The sequence below is a fragment of the Tamandua tetradactyla genome, chromosome 10 (assembly GCF_023851605.1).
Source record: "Tamandua tetradactyla isolate mTamTet1 chromosome 10, mTamTet1.pri, whole genome shotgun sequence".
NCBI classification, from domain to species: Eukaryota; Metazoa; Chordata; class Mammalia; order Pilosa; family Myrmecophagidae; genus Tamandua; species Tamandua tetradactyla.
In genome coordinates, this window is record NC_135336.1 from 16,629,916 (window position 1) to 16,647,068 (window position 17,153).

The following is a 17,153-nucleotide window of genomic DNA, read 5'->3' on the forward strand; positions in this document are numbered from 1 at the left end:
ACCTGCCCAAGGTCATAAAGCCAGGAAGCAATGGAGCCAGAATGTGAACCCAGGTCTTAGTCTAAAGCCCATGCTTTACTACAAAGAACATTCAGGAAACTGAAGATAAAAAAGTATTATTTTCCATTTAACCTACTAAACCTGAACTTAGTAAATGCGCACAGGGACTTGGCCCCTTATTATGTTTTTACAGTTAAATATAACATATATAAAAAGAAAAGAAAAAAAGCAACGATTTTCAAAGTACACTTCAACAAGTAGATACAGAACAGATTTCAGAGTTTGTTATGGGTTACCATTACACTACTTCAAATTTTTCCTTCTAACTGCTCCAAAACACTGGAGGCTAGAAGAAATTTTTTTTTCTTTTTTGGGGTGATAACATATATACCCAAAAAAAAAAAACCAATAAATTTCAAAGCACATAACAACAATTAGCTGCAGAACAGATTTCAGAGTCTGGTATGGGTTACAATTTCACAATTTTAGGTTCTTACTGCTAGCTGCTCTAAGATACTAGAGACTAAAAGAAATATCAACATCCTAATTCAGCAATCATACTTGTTTGTTAAACCCTCCCTTCCCTATATAACTCCACCATCACCTTTGATCTTTCTCCCACTCTTTAGGGGTATCTGGGCTATGCCCATCCAGCTTTTTCATGTTGGAACAGGCCGTCAATAATATGGGGTAGGGAGATGGAACTAGCTGATGATCTGGAGAGGCTGGGCCCTCAGCATTTCAGGACTTAATCTGGTTCAGGGACCCATTTAGAGGTTATAGGCTTCTGGAAAGTTACCCTAGTGCATGGAACCTTTGTAGAATCTTATATAATGCCCTGTGTGTTCTTTATGATTGGCTGGAATGGTTTTGGTTGGGGTTTGGTAAGTGATGGTAGGCAGCAGTGTCAAACTGAAGCTTGCATAAGAGTGACCTTCAGAGTAGCCTTTCAACTCTATTTGAACTCTCTCAACCACTGGTACCTTATTTGTTCCACTTCTTTTCCCCCTTTTGGTTAGGATGGTAGAGTTTTTGGCCCCTTATTTTTATGCTTAATGAATTTTCTTCTGAATATAATTGATCTATTTCTGACTAGGAAGGAATAAAGGTATTAGAAAACAGCATAAGCCATAAGCCTTCTATCTTTCTACAGATTTGGTACAGTACTTAAGATCCTGGGCTTGGAAGTAAGACGGTTCAATTTGTGGCTCTGCCACTTATTGTCCGGATGACAGTGGCAATTTTCTTAGCCTCTTTGTGCTTTGATTTCCTCAACTAAAATGCAGATAACAATAGTACCTACTTTATAAAGCTGTTGAGCGTGATATGAAAATGCACGTAAAATGCACAGAACTGTGCTCGTTAACACACTTAATTTGTCAACACACCCTATTACCATTAATACTCACTCAGGTCCCCCAAATGTCAAAATTGAGAAAAACATCCTTGACCATACTTTACAACCAAATACATCTTTTACATTCTTTTACAAACCTAATATACCCTTTATATCCTACTGCTTATCTTTCACAATCTAGATATACTTGCTATACTACTTAAAATTCCAGCTGTAGAGTAGTGCTCAATAAGGGTTTGTAAATGAGTAAATGAGTTTTTTCAGGTACTTTATTTTTTTTGGGAAGTAATTCAGTGATTCTTTGGGTTAAAACAATTACAAGGTTATTTTATTACTATTTTTTAAAATATTTTTATTATGATATCTTCATATACATAGTCCCTCCAAAGTATACAATCAATGGCTCAAAATATCATCATAGCTGTGCATTCATCACCATGGTCATTTTTAGAATATCTGCATTGTTCCAGAAAAAGAAATGAAAAGAAAAACGAAAAAACTCAGACATCCCATACCCTTTACTCCTCTTCTCATTGACCACTAGTATTTCAATCTACCCATTTTTTTTCTACTCCTTATCCCCCCACCAATTATTTATTTATTTTTGTCCTTTTTTTTTTACTCCTCTGTCCATACCCTGGAAAAAGGGAGAATCAGATACAAGGCTTCACTATTACACAGTCACATTGTAAAAGCTATATAGTTCAATAGTTTCAGGTACTTCCCTCTAACCACTTCAATACACCATAAACTAAGAAGGGATACCTATATAATGCATAAAAATAACCTCCAGGATAAACTCTCTTCTCTGTTTGAACTCTCTCAGCCACTGAAACTTTATTTTAATCTCATTTCTCTCTTCCCCCTTCTTTGTCAAGAAGGCCTTCTCAATCCCATGATGCTGGGTCCCAGCTTATCCCTGGGATTCATGTCCCACATTGCTAGGGATATTATACCCCTGGGAGTCATGTTCCATGTAGGAGAGAAGATAGTGAGTTCACCTGCCGAACTGGCTTAGTGACGGAGGCCACATATGAGCAACAAGAGAGGTTCTCTGGGGATGACTCTTAGGTATAATTATAAGTAGGCTTAGCTTCTCCTTTGCAAGAATAAATTTCATAAGGGCAAACTCCAAGACTGAGGGCTCAGCCTACTGAATTGGTTATCCCCACTGTTTGCGAGAATATAAGGAATTCCCCAGATGGGGAAGTTAAATGTTTCCTCCGTTCTCCTCAGTCTCCCAAGAGGACTTTGCAAATACTTTTTATTCTCTGGCCAAATTACTCTGGGATGTATCAGGGCATCACACTAACCTGGACAAACCAACAAGATCTTACGCCCTATTCAAGAGTCCATGTAACTATGGTGTTCGAATAAACTGACCATACACACATTAAATTAGAGAATGCACTACTCAAAATAAAAATTTTGCACCAAATAAACATCTCTTCCTTTGGTCTCACACAGAAGTTGAGTTAAAATACAGACCATATCATCCTTTACTCTGTAATCTGATTTACCTTAGTCCTATCCAGATCAGTTTCATTCATACCTCTAGTTGAAGTCTGATTATTATTTTTACTCCCCCGTGGAAATACTTTATTTTGATTGAGTTACTCTAGTATATGCTTTTGTCAAAAATTTTCAAACTATACATTTAAAATCTGGACATTTCAATAGTGCTAAAATTCACTTTTTTTGTTTGTTTTTTAAACTCTTTTTTATTGTATAGTATAACATATATACAAAGCAAAGAAATAAAAAAGCAATAGTTTTCAAAGCACTATGCAAAAAAAAAGTGGTTACAGGATAGATTCCAGAGTTTGTCATGGGCTACCATATGATCCTCTCATATTTTTCCTTCTAGCTGCTCCAGAACATAGGAGGATAGCAGGCTTAAATACTTTTTTATCATCACAATCGACTTTTTTTTCCTTCCTTTTTTGTAAACAATAACATACATACAAAAAAGCTATAAATTTCCAAGCACAGCACCACAAGAAGTCTGATTACTTTTTCAACTTTTTTAACAGTTGCTACATGGGGAAATGCTGACTTGCATAGCATCAGAGCTCTAACTCTGAGTCTCAGGTATCACATAAATACCCAAAGTTTCAGGGAACGACCAGGGATATATATGAACAACTCAGTATCTCAGAGTTTAGAAATAACAGTTAGGACTCTGGAATAGATGTGACTGCTTTAAGAGCTTACAATCTAAGACCCTTTACAATAGGCTATTCAACCTGATAACCCATGCTCTTGACTTCAGTTCTCCGAGTTTGTATATATTATAGTTAGTCTATATGAGTGAGGAATGACAATATTTGTCTGTTTCTGACATTTCATTCAACATACTGTCCTTAAGGTTCATTTACCTAATTGTATGCCTCATAACTTCATTTCTTCTTGCAGCTGCTTAGTCCTTTGTATGTATATACCACAGTTCCCCTTTCCATTCCTCAGTTGTTGCACCTGTAGGCCACCTCCATCCATCACGCCATAAATACCAGGGTGCAAATGTCCATTCGTGTCCCCACTTTCAGTTTCTCCAAGTACATACCTAGCAAGGAGGTTGCAGGTTTAGGCCACCCCACCTCTAGCCTCCTATGGAACCACCATGCTGCCCTCCAGAAGGGCTTCATCTCTCAGCTTCCCTAACCACAGTGAATAGGTACATCTTTCTCCACATTTCCTCCAGCACTTGTTTCTCTCTGATAATTTTTAAACAGTTTTATTCACACATCATACAATCCAGCTTAAGAAAAAAATTAATGGTTCCTTGTTAATCACACAGCCATGCCTTCGCCTCGACGATATGAAGAAATTTCCTTTTCCTCCGTAAAGAATTCTATACCCATCCCCTATATCCCCTGCTTGTTGACATTTAGTTTTGGCATAATGCCTTACATTCAGTGGAAACATATTACAATGTTACTGTTGACTATAGACCCTAGTTTGTACTGATTGTATTTTTTTCTGCATACCATCCCATTTTCAACACGTTGTGATGTTGACATTCATATGTTCTACCTCATGCAAAAACATTTTTATATTTGTACATTTAATTACTATCATTGTCAACACTAGGCATTCCTAAGTTATACTGTCTCAGTCTTTATTCCCATATCTTTCCTTCTGGTGTCATACATGCCCCAACTTTCTCCCTCAGCCAGACTCAAATTCAGGTTCATTCAGTATACTTACACTATTACGCTACTATCAAATGGTATTGAGCTATTGATTTCTGAATTTATACAAGTAGTCCTGTTGCACATTCTGTATTCCTTCAGCACCAAATGACAAGACTATTCATCAGATTAGAAACTAATTTTTAATTAGTTTTAATTTAATTAGAAACTAATTTTTCAATCTTTCATTCCTGCTCTCTGATATTCAGACAATGTTCAACTCTAGGTAAATCATTTACTATGCTACATGACTCTGGAATTGAAGCACTTAGCACTTTTAATTTTCAGTTTCTGTTTAAACCTGGGAAGTGGGGTGGGCAGGATATATGAGACCACATAGACTGGTCCTTTACAGTTAAAAAAATTCTGACTATCTAATGCATATTTAAATCATTATTAAAGAAGACCAAATTTATATTACAAAAAATGATATACTTAATATATAAAAATCCGGAAATACAGGTAACAAGATATACTTCAGTGTTTATTTTTCCAGATATTTTTCTTTTAATATATTGATGTTCACATACATACAAACTTGTGTATATGTAATTAAGAATATGTATGGCAGATTTTATTATTGATCCATTATTTGTTGCTCTCCCTAGCATATGTGGTATGACTGGATGTCTCAAGACAGGTGCTGCTCCTTCAACTTGATCCCAATAACAGAATAAAGAAGAAAAAACATAGGATCACCTTAGATGCAGTAAAAGCATTTCATTAAATTTGACATCCATTTGTCGAACTCTCAGCAAACTAAGAATAAAAGGGAACTTCCTTGGGCTGATAAAAGGCATTTATCAAAAAAACAAAACAAAACCTACTGCTAACATTATACACAACAGTGAAAAGCCTGAATGCCTTCCTCCTAATAACAAAGCAAAGATGTCTTTTCTCATTACTCCTATTCAACATCATACTGGATGTCTGAGCCCGGGCGATAAGGTAACAAAAAAAGAATGGCCTAGAATTGGAAAGAAAAAAAATAAAATGGTCATTATGTGCAGACATGATTCTCTATGAAAATTTCACAGATTCTATGAAAAGTGGACTAGAAGACTTTAACAGTCTATTTTCCCTACCTGGAAAAACAAGGATAAAGCGGTGGATTTACGCTTTGTATTCCCATTACTGTGTTCTACTGTCTATATAGCAAATAATGCTTATCACCCCCTAATTAGATTAGATTTACTTATTTGCTTACTGTAAGTCCAAAGAGAGCTGGGGCTTTTTCTTTCTTATATACCACTTGTGGTAGTTAGATTCAGTTGTCAACTTGGCCAGGTGAGCATACCTAGTCTTGCTGTTGCGGACACAAGCCAATGGTACCTGAACCTCATCTGTTGCTAATTACATCTGCAGTCGGCTAGGAGGCATGTCTGCTGCAATGAGTGACCTTTGACTTAATTGGCTGGTGCTTAAATGAGAGAACACAATGTAGCACAGCTAAGCAGCTCGGCATTCCTCATCTCAGCACTTGCAGCTCAGCCCAGGCCTTTGGAGATGCAGAAAGAAGTCACCCCGGGGAAAGTTGTTGGAACCCAGGGGCCTGGAGAGAAGACCAGCAGAGACCATCCTGTGCCTTCCACATAAGAAAGAACCTCAGTGGAAAGTTAGCTGCCTTTTCTCTGAAGAACCAACAAAATAAATCCCCTTTTATTAAAAGCCAATCGTCTCTGGTGTGTTGCATTCCGGCAGCTAGCAAACTAGAACACCACTGTATCCTGAGTGCATAGAAAAGTGCTTGGCACCTAACAAGGTTTGCATAAATATTTGTTGGAAAGTAAAATATATACAGCTAAAACCTCTTGTATGCTCAATTATTTGAGAAATTTCCCTTCCTCCCTTTCATTCAATCCATACCACTAAGATAAGCTTCCTCCATCCCTGGATCAAGTCAGATCAGTACCAGGTTCAGTTTACCTAGGAAGGCACTGGCCATCAGCTCAAACTCTAAGATATTTTCCTCTTGCACAGCGTTTCTCAACTTTCATTAATCCATGTTCACCAACCACAGTTTTATCTCATTTTATTTTCTACAGTTTATACTATAAAAAGACTTTAAAAACTTACCAAAGACAGAAATAAAGTGATAGGCTTTTTATAGTGTCTTCCCTCAGCTTTTATTTTCTACCCTGGGTGAGGAATGTGGGGGAGGCACTTCAATTAGTAACTAACGATTTATAACCTTGGAGGTTGACAGTTCTTATAACACTAAAACCTATAGGCTCCTCTCTTCTTTCTTTTTCCTGATTCCTGACTATCACTCTTGATTCAGACTCATCACTTTCGTCACCCTGTCCCCTACAATCAGTTACTACATTGTTAGTGCCCCTATAATATTTGCATATATACAATTTTATTAGCATGTATCTTGTCCTTTTTTATTACGTTTCTACATGTAGATCAGAACTGTCCGAAGGAACTTTTGCGTGATAATGGGAAAATTCTATGTCTGTGCTGTTCAACATGGTAGCCACTAGCCAGGTGTAGTCACTTGCGTACTTGGCATGTGGCTAGTATGGCTGAGAAACTGAATTTTAAATTTTATTCTATTTTAATTAATTTAAACTTAAATAGCCACATGTAGCTACTGTCTACCATACTGGACAGTCTATAAGACTTGTCTTAGTTATCTCAGTATTTTCAGCCCTCTACAGAGGTATCAATGAACTAGTACATAATGGACATTTAATAAACCAGATGTAGAATAGAAAAAATAATCAGAGTACATTACACAGAATAAACCAGGTTTATGTTTTGGGAGAAATCTCTGGGTTACATATATGTATATGTTTTTGTGGGTTGTGATAAAAAATTTATTCTCATGATGGATCAAAGACAAAACATTTTTTGAAAACCACTGCTGATAACCTTATCAAATACTGGCTGCTTCTTTTTCTATCACCCCATTGTAACTGACACTAGGAAGTAGGAAACACTGAGGTCCTGATTCGAATGAACTTGCAGTTGGTCATTCTGTATTTTATCACCAACAACCTCAACAATACAGTAGTTCTTTCACTCCAAGAATTTTATTGTTTCTATTTCCTTGTAAATATCATCAGTTGACTTCACATCCTCCTTCATAGTACTTTATGCTCAGTTGTCCATTCCACCCATTTTTCACTACTATTTATTACATAAACATTTAAAGAGAGATAGACAGTAGACTAGGAGCCAGGGATCTAGAGACAAAAGAGCTCAAGTTTCAGTAGAGAAAAGGGATAAAAAATCACAATGTAATGAAATAAATGTTATGCAGGGTGTACATAGAGGAAGCTAATGTGTGTATGTATTTGTGTATATATATATATATATATATATATGCATACACACAAAAAAGACTATGGGAACATAGAGGAAAATGCAACTAATTCTGCTGAGATCACAAAGTATAAATATTTGATGGGGAGACAGGAAGAGAACAGGAAAAAAGGAAAGGGGATGACTTACCCAATACCAACTTTACATTCCTTGATCTCCACTAAGAAAAATGCCATAATATGGAAGGCATTTGCCTATTTTTAGTTCTTACCATTTGTTACCTTTATGTCCTTAATTTCATGCGTTCAACAAATTTTGGTCAGGTATCACTAAACAAAGAAAAACAAATTTCCTGCTCTCATGGAGCATAAACTGTAGTAGACAAGAGAGACAATAAAGTTGTACTGTAAAGCAGGTAGTGACAAATACAAAGAAGGAAAACAAAACAAGATATAGTAAGAATGCTGTGTAGTACTATTTTAGAGAGGATAATCAGGGACAGTCTATCTGAGGTTAACATTTGAAGTAGGCATTAATGAAGTGAGAAGAGTCTTATATATATCTTATGGAAGAGCATTGGAAGGAGGGAAAAGGAAATATGAAGGCCTCAAGACAAGAAAGTGCTTTAAAATGTTGAAAGGAAGCTATATGGTTGGAGCACAGTGACTGAGGGAATTAACACCAATAGAAAATATGATTGTCATGGTCAGGTTCATGTGTCAATTTGGCCAAGTGGTGGTACCTGTTTGTCCGGTTGGGCAAGTGCTGGCCTGTCTGCTGCAATAAGGACATTTCATAGAATTAAATCATGATCATGTCAGCTACATCCACAGCTGATTCCATTTGTAATCAGCCAAAGGGGAGTGTCTTCTGCAATAAGTAATGCTTAATCTGATCACTGGAAGCCTTTTAAGGAGGATTCACAAGAGACAAGCTCTTCCTGTCTCAGCTGGTGAGCCTCTCCTGCAGAGTTCATCCAGACCCTCCATCCGAATCATTGGCTTCACAGCCTGCCCTGCGGATTTTGGACTCTGCATTCCCATGGTCACGTGAGACACTTTATTAAATTTTATATTTGCGAGTGTTACCTGTTGATTCTGTTTCTCCAGAGAACCCTAACTAATACAATGATTAAACCTATGTTTTTTTCAATTCTGGGAACAAAATATTATATTGACTCCTCTCTAGAACAGATTAAGAAATTAAGGCATACATCTTTTATTCATGAATTTATGGGCACCGTATCACTTAGGAATGCTGTTATAAGAAATAGTAACCGAAACCATAATAAGATTTACCAAGAAGTCTGCAAGTAGGGAGTTCCAGGATTTCTTCAGTGATTCAACAATGTGATCAAGGCCTCAAGTATCTTCCACCCTTCTGTTCTGCCATCCTCAACATACTGTGCTTTTATGTCTTTGGGCTTGCCACCTCATGATCTCTACATGACTCCTGTAGCTATAGGCATCACATCCCTACCATATTCTTCCTTTTAAAAAGCATTTTTTTTTTGCTGTTAAATATAACATATACACAAGGAAAAGAAAAAAAAAAAAGCAATGATCTTCAAAGTAAACTTCAATAAGTAGGTAGAGACCAGATTTCAGAGTTTGTTATGGGTTACCACTTCAGTATTTCAAACTTTTCCTTCTAGCTGCTCTAAAACACTGGAGGCTAGAAGAAATATTTTTTTCTTTTTTTGTGTGAAAAATAGCATATATACTAAAAAGCAATAAATTTCAGAGCACATCACAACAATAAGTTGTCAAACAGTTTGGTATAGTTAAAATTTCACAATTTTAGGTTTTTACTGCTAGCTGTTCTAAGGTAATAGAGACTAAAAGAAATACTGATATAGTCATTCAGCACTCATATGCATTTGTTAAACCCTACCTTCTCTTTATAACTCCGCCATCACCTTTGATCTTTCTCTCACTCTTTAGGGGTATTTGGGCTATGCCCATTCTAGCTTTTTCATGTTGGAAGGGCTGGATAGGGAGATGGAACTAGCTGTGTTTAGACAGGTTAGTCCCTCAGCACTTCCAGAGTTACTTGGTCCAGGGACCCAACTGGAGGTTGTAGATTTCTGTAAAGTTACCCTAGTGCATGGAACCTTTATAGAATCTTATATAATCCCTTAGGTATTCTTTAGGATTGGCAAGATTGGTTTTGTTTGGCGTTTGATATAATAGGTAGCAATGTCTAACTGAAGGTTGTATAAGAGTGACCTCCAAAGTAGCCTCTCAACTCTATTTGAACTCTTAGCCACTGATACCTTATTTATTCCACCTCTTATCCCCCTTTTGGTCAGAATGGCATTGTTGATTCCATGGTACCAGGGCTAGATTCATTGCTGGGAGTCATCTCCCATGCTGCCAGGGAGAGTTTCATCCCTGGATGTCATGTCCCACATAGGGAAAGGACAATGATTTCACTTGCAGAGTTGGGCTTAGAGAGAGTGAGACCACATCTGAGCAACAGAGGTCCTCCAGGAGTAACTCTTAGGGACATCTACAGGCAAGCTTAACTTTTCCACTACTTACATAAGCTTCACAGGGGTAAGTCTCAAGATCAAGGGCTTGGCCTATTGATTTGGATGTCCCTAAAGTTTGACACAGTTTCAGAGGATTCCCTGATGGTAAAGTTTAATAGTTTCATATTTTTTCTCCCATCCCTCAAGGGACTCTGCTGATACTTTTTGAATATCTGCTTAATATACTCTGGGATGTATCCAGGCGTTACACTGAACTATACAGAATTAAAGGCCCTCATTCCTATTTTGGGCCCCATGTGTCTGGTTGTTTAAATGATCTATCCAGACAGACTGAGTTAGATTATGTGTTACAGATAATTTAGGTTCTGGACAAAATAAACCTTTCTTCCTTTGGTCTCAAAGAATAGATGAGTTTCTAAAGTAGTGACAATGTCTTTCTTACTCTTGTATTCTAAATTACCTTAATTCCGACCTGATCAGCTTCAACTCTAAATACCATGTTGAACATATATAAAACAGGTTCCTAAAATCCAGAAATAATTACCATGCCAGGCTAAATGTGACTGCTTATAAGAGCTTACAATCTAGACCCCTGTTTTCTTATAAGTATTTTCTAAATAAGACCATACAATAATTGTCCTTTTGTTTCTGCCTTATTTTGCCTCACCAAATGTCCCACAGGTTCATTCACATCATTGCATGCCTTACAACTTCGTTCCTTTTTGCAGCAGCACAATATCTGATCATATATATATATATATATATATATATATACCATCATTCACCAATCTACTTCTCAATGTAATTCAATCTACATCTTCAGCCACTTCCTTTCATCAGGTACCATATATAATGTCCAAAGTCAACAATCCATCAACACTCTCAATTTTAGATAATTTCATTGTTACCAAGAGAGAGAGAACCAATAAACACCTCCTCATCAAATAGAAAATCTAAACCTCCCCTTAACTCTTGTCCCTCCCTCCCATTATTTACCCCTGGTGTTGCTGTGGTACTATTGTTTTCCTGTTAATCCGACAGTACACACTAGCAGTTTTCCCCCTATTACTCCAAACTAATACCCTCTTTGTACAAGATTCATACCTTTGAAGTAGTTCATGCAAGAACTTTTATATTCGTAGTGTTAATCGGTGGGACACATGGGTCTAAACAACCCCTTTCAATCATGTTCACACCTTCAATATGGTAATGTTACTTATAAACCCACCAGTGAACCACCTTCACCTCTATCTATTTTCATTTGAGTTCAATCTCATCAGCTAAGTGTTCACCTGTCTGTACCCTCTGTGTTTCCCTAAGCCCCCTATATTTTGTATTATAAGCCTCTGATTTTACCTTTACCATGCCTACCATATTTTTTTTTCGGCATGGGCAGGCACCAGGAATTGAACCCAGGTCTCCAGCATGGCAGGCAAGAACACTGCCTGCTGAGCCACTGTGGCCCACCCATGCCTACCATATTCTTAAGCAGAAAGAAAGGATAGAGAAAATGGCAGCAAACCCTCCTATCATATCTGTCCCTTTTATCAGAAAAGAATCTATTCCAGGAACTCGACAGACTTCCTTGTTTACAGGGTTTTCTAGAGAAACAGAACCAACAGGAGAGATCTGTAAATATGAGATTTATAAAGGTGTCTCATGCAACCGTGGGAATGGAAGAATCCAAAATCTTCCATTGGATTTTGGGCAGGCGATGAAGTGTCTGGATGAACTCCACAGGAGAGTCTCTCTTCGCCCTTAAAAAGCCTTTAACTGATTAAATTATCTAATTGTGGGGGCACACCTTAGTTGATGGCAAATGTAATCAGCCGCAGATGCAAATAGCTGACTGATGAATTAATCAACTGGCCACAAAATATCCTTGCAGCAATGGTCAGGCCAGTGCTTGCCTGACCAGACAACTGGGCATTAATTATTTGGCTAAATTGACACCAGAACCTAACCATCATAGTCCACCCCCTGTCGACTTGGCAGCTGTACACATCACCTTGAAACATGCATAATTTCCAAACAGAACCCAACAGCAGACATATGTTTTGCCTAACAATACTCAACAGTCCTGCATACAACCAGAATAACACTACATCTCTCCAGAATAAAGTGCAAGTCCTTAGGTAACATTCACTCTTAAACTTCATATCCTCTGACTTAAATACCAAAACATGAACAATACAATTATGTCATGGGATAAGAGGAAAACAAGATATCTGCATATTTACAAATGCAAACATACTCATAACAAAATAGGAAGGAAATGTACATATAATCACAGTCCTTGTTCCCGTAACTGGTTATGCAGTCATAATTCGTACTTATCACTTCCTTCTACTACCCATTCCATGTTCCCTTTACCCCCGCTGCAAGCACTTCAGCTAGTTATGGTTCTTTGCCAGGTGGGATGACCCAGACCTTCATTCCTGAAGTTTCTGGGCCATTGGTAGTCCTGCCTAGTTTGGGTCATTGCAGTTTTCCATTAACTTTAATCACAGGGAATGGCAGTACTGAGACACCTTAAGGGATCTCCTATATTCGAAGAAAATACTTCTTTACCTCCACTGTGTAGTTACAGCCTATTTCCCCTTAATAGTCAGGATCAACCACTCTAGACAGAACAGTAATCCCCTTTCATGCCTGTTGATTCAGTGGCATGAAAAGCCCAAAGTGGCTAGGTGGTAGTCTTAATCTCCAGTTCAATGGAATCATTGTTGTGTCTCCTGGTAGGAGCACTCCTCCATTTGGAATTAAGACCTGTAGATCAGCAGAGCATAAGGGTGCAGGGACAAGAAGCAAAAACTTTCCTAGTGGATCACTAGGGGTGATACTGAGTGGTGCCACTCCTATCTTCACCCCTTGATTTCTGGACCCAAGAATCCCGGCTATGGGAGAAACAGCACCATAGAGTGGACACTGATTCAGAGCATACACAGCCTCCTGGAGAACACTGCCCTAGCCCTGTAAGATACTGCCAACTAGTTGACACCATAATTAGGTCTTCAAAAGGCCATTCCACCTTCCTATCAACCAGCTGCCTCTGGTTGATGGGGAATATGGTAAGACCAAAGAATTCTGAGCATGTGCCCATTCTTGCACTTCATTTCCTGTTTAATGGGTTTCTTGATCAGAAGCAGTGCTGTATGGAATGCCATGATGGTGGATGAGGCATTCTATAAACCTACATATGGTAGTTTTTGCAGAAGTATTGCATGGAGATGCAAACCCACATCCGAACTATGTGTCTATTCCAGTTGGTACAAATTGCTGCCCCTTCCATGATGGAAGTGGTCCAATGTAATCAACCTGCCACCAAGGTTGATCACCTTGGGGAATAGTGCCATATCGGGAACTAAGTGTGGGCCTCTGCTCCTGGCAGACTGGGCACTTAGCAGTGGCCATAGACAGGTCGGCCTTGGTGAGTAGAAATCCATGTTGTTGAGCCCATGCATAACTTCCATCTCTACCACCATGCCCACTTTGTTTATGAGCCCATTGGGCAATGGCAGCAGTGGCTGAGGAAAGAGGATGACTCGTATTCACAGGACAGGTCATCTTATCCACTTGATTATTAAAACCTTGCTCTGCTGAAGTCACCCTCTGGTGAGTATTTTCATGAGACACAAATATCTTCAAATTTTTGCCTACTCAGAAAGGTCTACCTACATACCTCTTCCCCAGACCTCTTTGTCACCAATTTTCCAATTAGGCTCCATCCAAATCCCTGACCATCCAGCCAAACCATTAGCAACAGCCCATTAGTCAGTATACAAATGCACTTCTGGCCAGGTGTCTTTCCAAGCAAAATGAACGAGGTCACTGCTCGAAGCTCAGCCCGCTGGGAAGAATTCCCCTCACCACTGTCCTTTAAGAACATCCTAAAATGGGGGTGTAATGCTGCAGCTGTCCACTTCCAGGTGTTCCCCACATACAGGGCAGAACCATCTGTAAACCAGGCCTGGTCTGGGAAAGAGAAGGTAATTTGGCAGAAGTGCAGACCATGGGCATTTGGGCTACTTCCTCATGCAACTTACTGTGCCTTCAAGACCTGCTTGAGCCCTATCTTTAATATACCATTTTCATTTTATGATGGAGTGCTGCTGTGCATGCCCAACTTTATGGCTTGTTGAGTCAGACAACATCCAGCTCGTGATAGGCAACTCAGGTCTCATGGTAACCTGGTGGCCCATGGTTGAGTATTCAATCTCTACTAAGACACAGTAGCAGGCTAAAAGTTGTCTCTCAAAAGAGTAGTAGTGGGCCTCGGTGGCTCAGCAGTCAAGAATGCTTGACTGCCATGCCAGAGGACCCGGGTTCGCTTCCCGGTGCCTGCCCATGTAAAAAAAAAAAGAGTAGTAGTTACGTGCATCAAATGGTAAGGGTTTGCTCCAAAATCCCAAGAGTCTGTGTTGTGGTTCTCCTATAGGGGCCTACCAAAAACTATAGACAGCATCCCTATTAGCCATTGACACTTCCGGCACTGCTGGGTCTGCTGGATCATATGGCCCAAGTGGTAGAGCAGCTTGCACAGCAGCATGGACCTGTCACAGAGCTTCCTCTTGATCTGGACCCCACTCAAAATGAGCAGCTTTTCTGGTCACTCAGTAAATGGGCCGGAGTAGCACAACCACATGAGGAATATGTTGCCTCCAAAATTCGAGGAGGCCAAGTAGGCATTGTACCTCTCTTTTGGTCGCAGGAGGGGCCAGATGCAATGGGTTATCTTTCAACTTAGAAGAGATATCTCAACATGCCCCACAGCACTGGACAACTAGAAATTTCGCTGAGGTGGAAGGTCCCTGTATTTATATTAGATTACCTCCCATTCCCTTACCTGTAAATGCCTTACCAATAAGTCTACAGTAGTTGCTACTTCTTGCTCACTTAGTGAGCTGCTCTACCACTTGGGTCATATGATATATGGCCCATATGCTGGAACATAATGGACCAGCATGATGTTCTGTGGGAAGGAGAAATGATCAAGGTCCCTGTGAACAAGACTGTGATATAGGGCTGGAGAGGTGATATATCCCTGATGCAGGACAGTAAAGGTATACTGCTGGTCTTGCCAGCTGAGAGCAAACTGTGTCTGGTGGTCTCTACTGAAAGCTATTGAGAAAAAAGCATTTCCCAGATCAATACCTACATACCAGTTACCAGGTGATGTGTTCATTTATTCAAGCAATGATACCACATCTGCAACAGTAGCTACAATTGGAGTTATCACCTGGCTAAATTTATGATAATCCACTGTCATCCTCCAAGACCCATCTGTTTCCTGCACAGGCCAAATAGGAGAGTTGAATAGGGATGGGTGGGAATCACCACTGCTACATCCTTAAAGTCCTTAAGACTGACACTAATCTTTGCAATACCTCTAAGAATATTACTTCTGATTAATTATTTTGCTAGGTAGGGGCATCACCAAGTGGCTTCCACTTGGGCTTTCCTACCATTATAGCCCTCACTCCATGAGTGAGAGCACCAATGTGGGGGATTCTACCAGTTGCTGAGTACATCAATTCCAATTATGCATTCTGGAACTAGGGAAATGACCACAGAATGGTCCAGGGACCCACTGGACCCACTGTGAGATGGACCTGAGCTAAAACTCCATCAATTATCTGACCTCTATAAGCCACTACCCTGACTGGTGGACCAGAGTGACATTTTGGGTCTCCTGGAATTAGTGTCACTTCTGAGCCAGTGTCTAATAATCCCCGAAATATATGATCATTTCCTTCTCCCCAGTGCACAGCCACCCTGGTAAAAGGCTGTAAGTCTCCTTGGGGAAGGCTGGGAGGAAGATTAACAATGTAAATTTTGGGTAGTGTAAAACGGTCCTTCCCATTCAAGTAGCTCTGAGTCTGTAATCTGTTTCAAGTCTGGAAACTGATTAAGAGACTGTGACTCTCTATTTTTGCAATTCAAATTAGACTTCTGTTCACTTGACCTAGAGGTCTTCTGCTTATACAGCTCAAATAAGAATTTAGTAAACTGCTCATCTATTTTACTTCTGGGTACTCCATGATCTACTAGCCAACACCACAAGTCTCTGCAAGTCAAGATTATTTTGACTGTTGCTTTGAGTCTGCTGTCCAATATGGTGTCCACACCCACTATATTGTCTATGGTGATTAACGGTCTCCATGTAGCTTCTGCCAACTCGAGATCCCATCATCCCCACTGTGTTTCAGGATTCCAGCTCAGTGACAGCAGTTCCCACAGTAATATCTAACCTATAGAGAAGGGCAACTACAGAGTTCTTCAGGGATCCTGAAGCTAGTCTCATGAATTTATTTCTCAAGCTTCTGATGAAAGATGTGTCCTCTGGAAATTCCTGGGATGTGTGGGCAGGTCTTCCATGATAAATCTACTCTATCATTCCCATCTCTCTAAGCCTCTAGATCCCTTCATTACATTATACCAGGGCAGTTATGGCATTTTGGCCTCAGGTAATGTCAGCCACCTTTTGGTCCATGTTTCAGCCAACCATCCAAACAAACTGTTAATGCCCTTTCTAACCCCTTGAGCTCCAATACTGAATGCAGAATCTCTGCTTAGCCGGTCCATATCAATAAATTCAACTTGATTCAACTTTATATTTCTTCTACCATTATCCCAAACCATTAATATCCATTCCCAAACATATTCCCCTGCTTTCTGCCTAAATAGATTGGAAAACCCATGCAGTTCTTTTGGAATATAGGGTATCTCCTCATGGTTTACACTTCATATCTTATGTTTTCGGGCCTGCTGGGACTTTAGTCTAGTTATAGGTCTTGAGAAAAGAGGGGTAGTGATAGGTGGGTCATGAAAAGAAATAGAA

The 17,153-nt window shown here is 39.3% G+C and overlaps 1 protein-coding gene across 5 annotated transcripts in view; it reads right to left on the reverse strand.

Annotated features, from left to right (window-relative positions):
• Positions 1-17,153, reverse strand: part of SENP5 (SUMO specific peptidase 5) — a 79,627-nt gene that overhangs the window by 10,708 nt on the left and 51,766 nt on the right. The window lies entirely within an intron of this gene.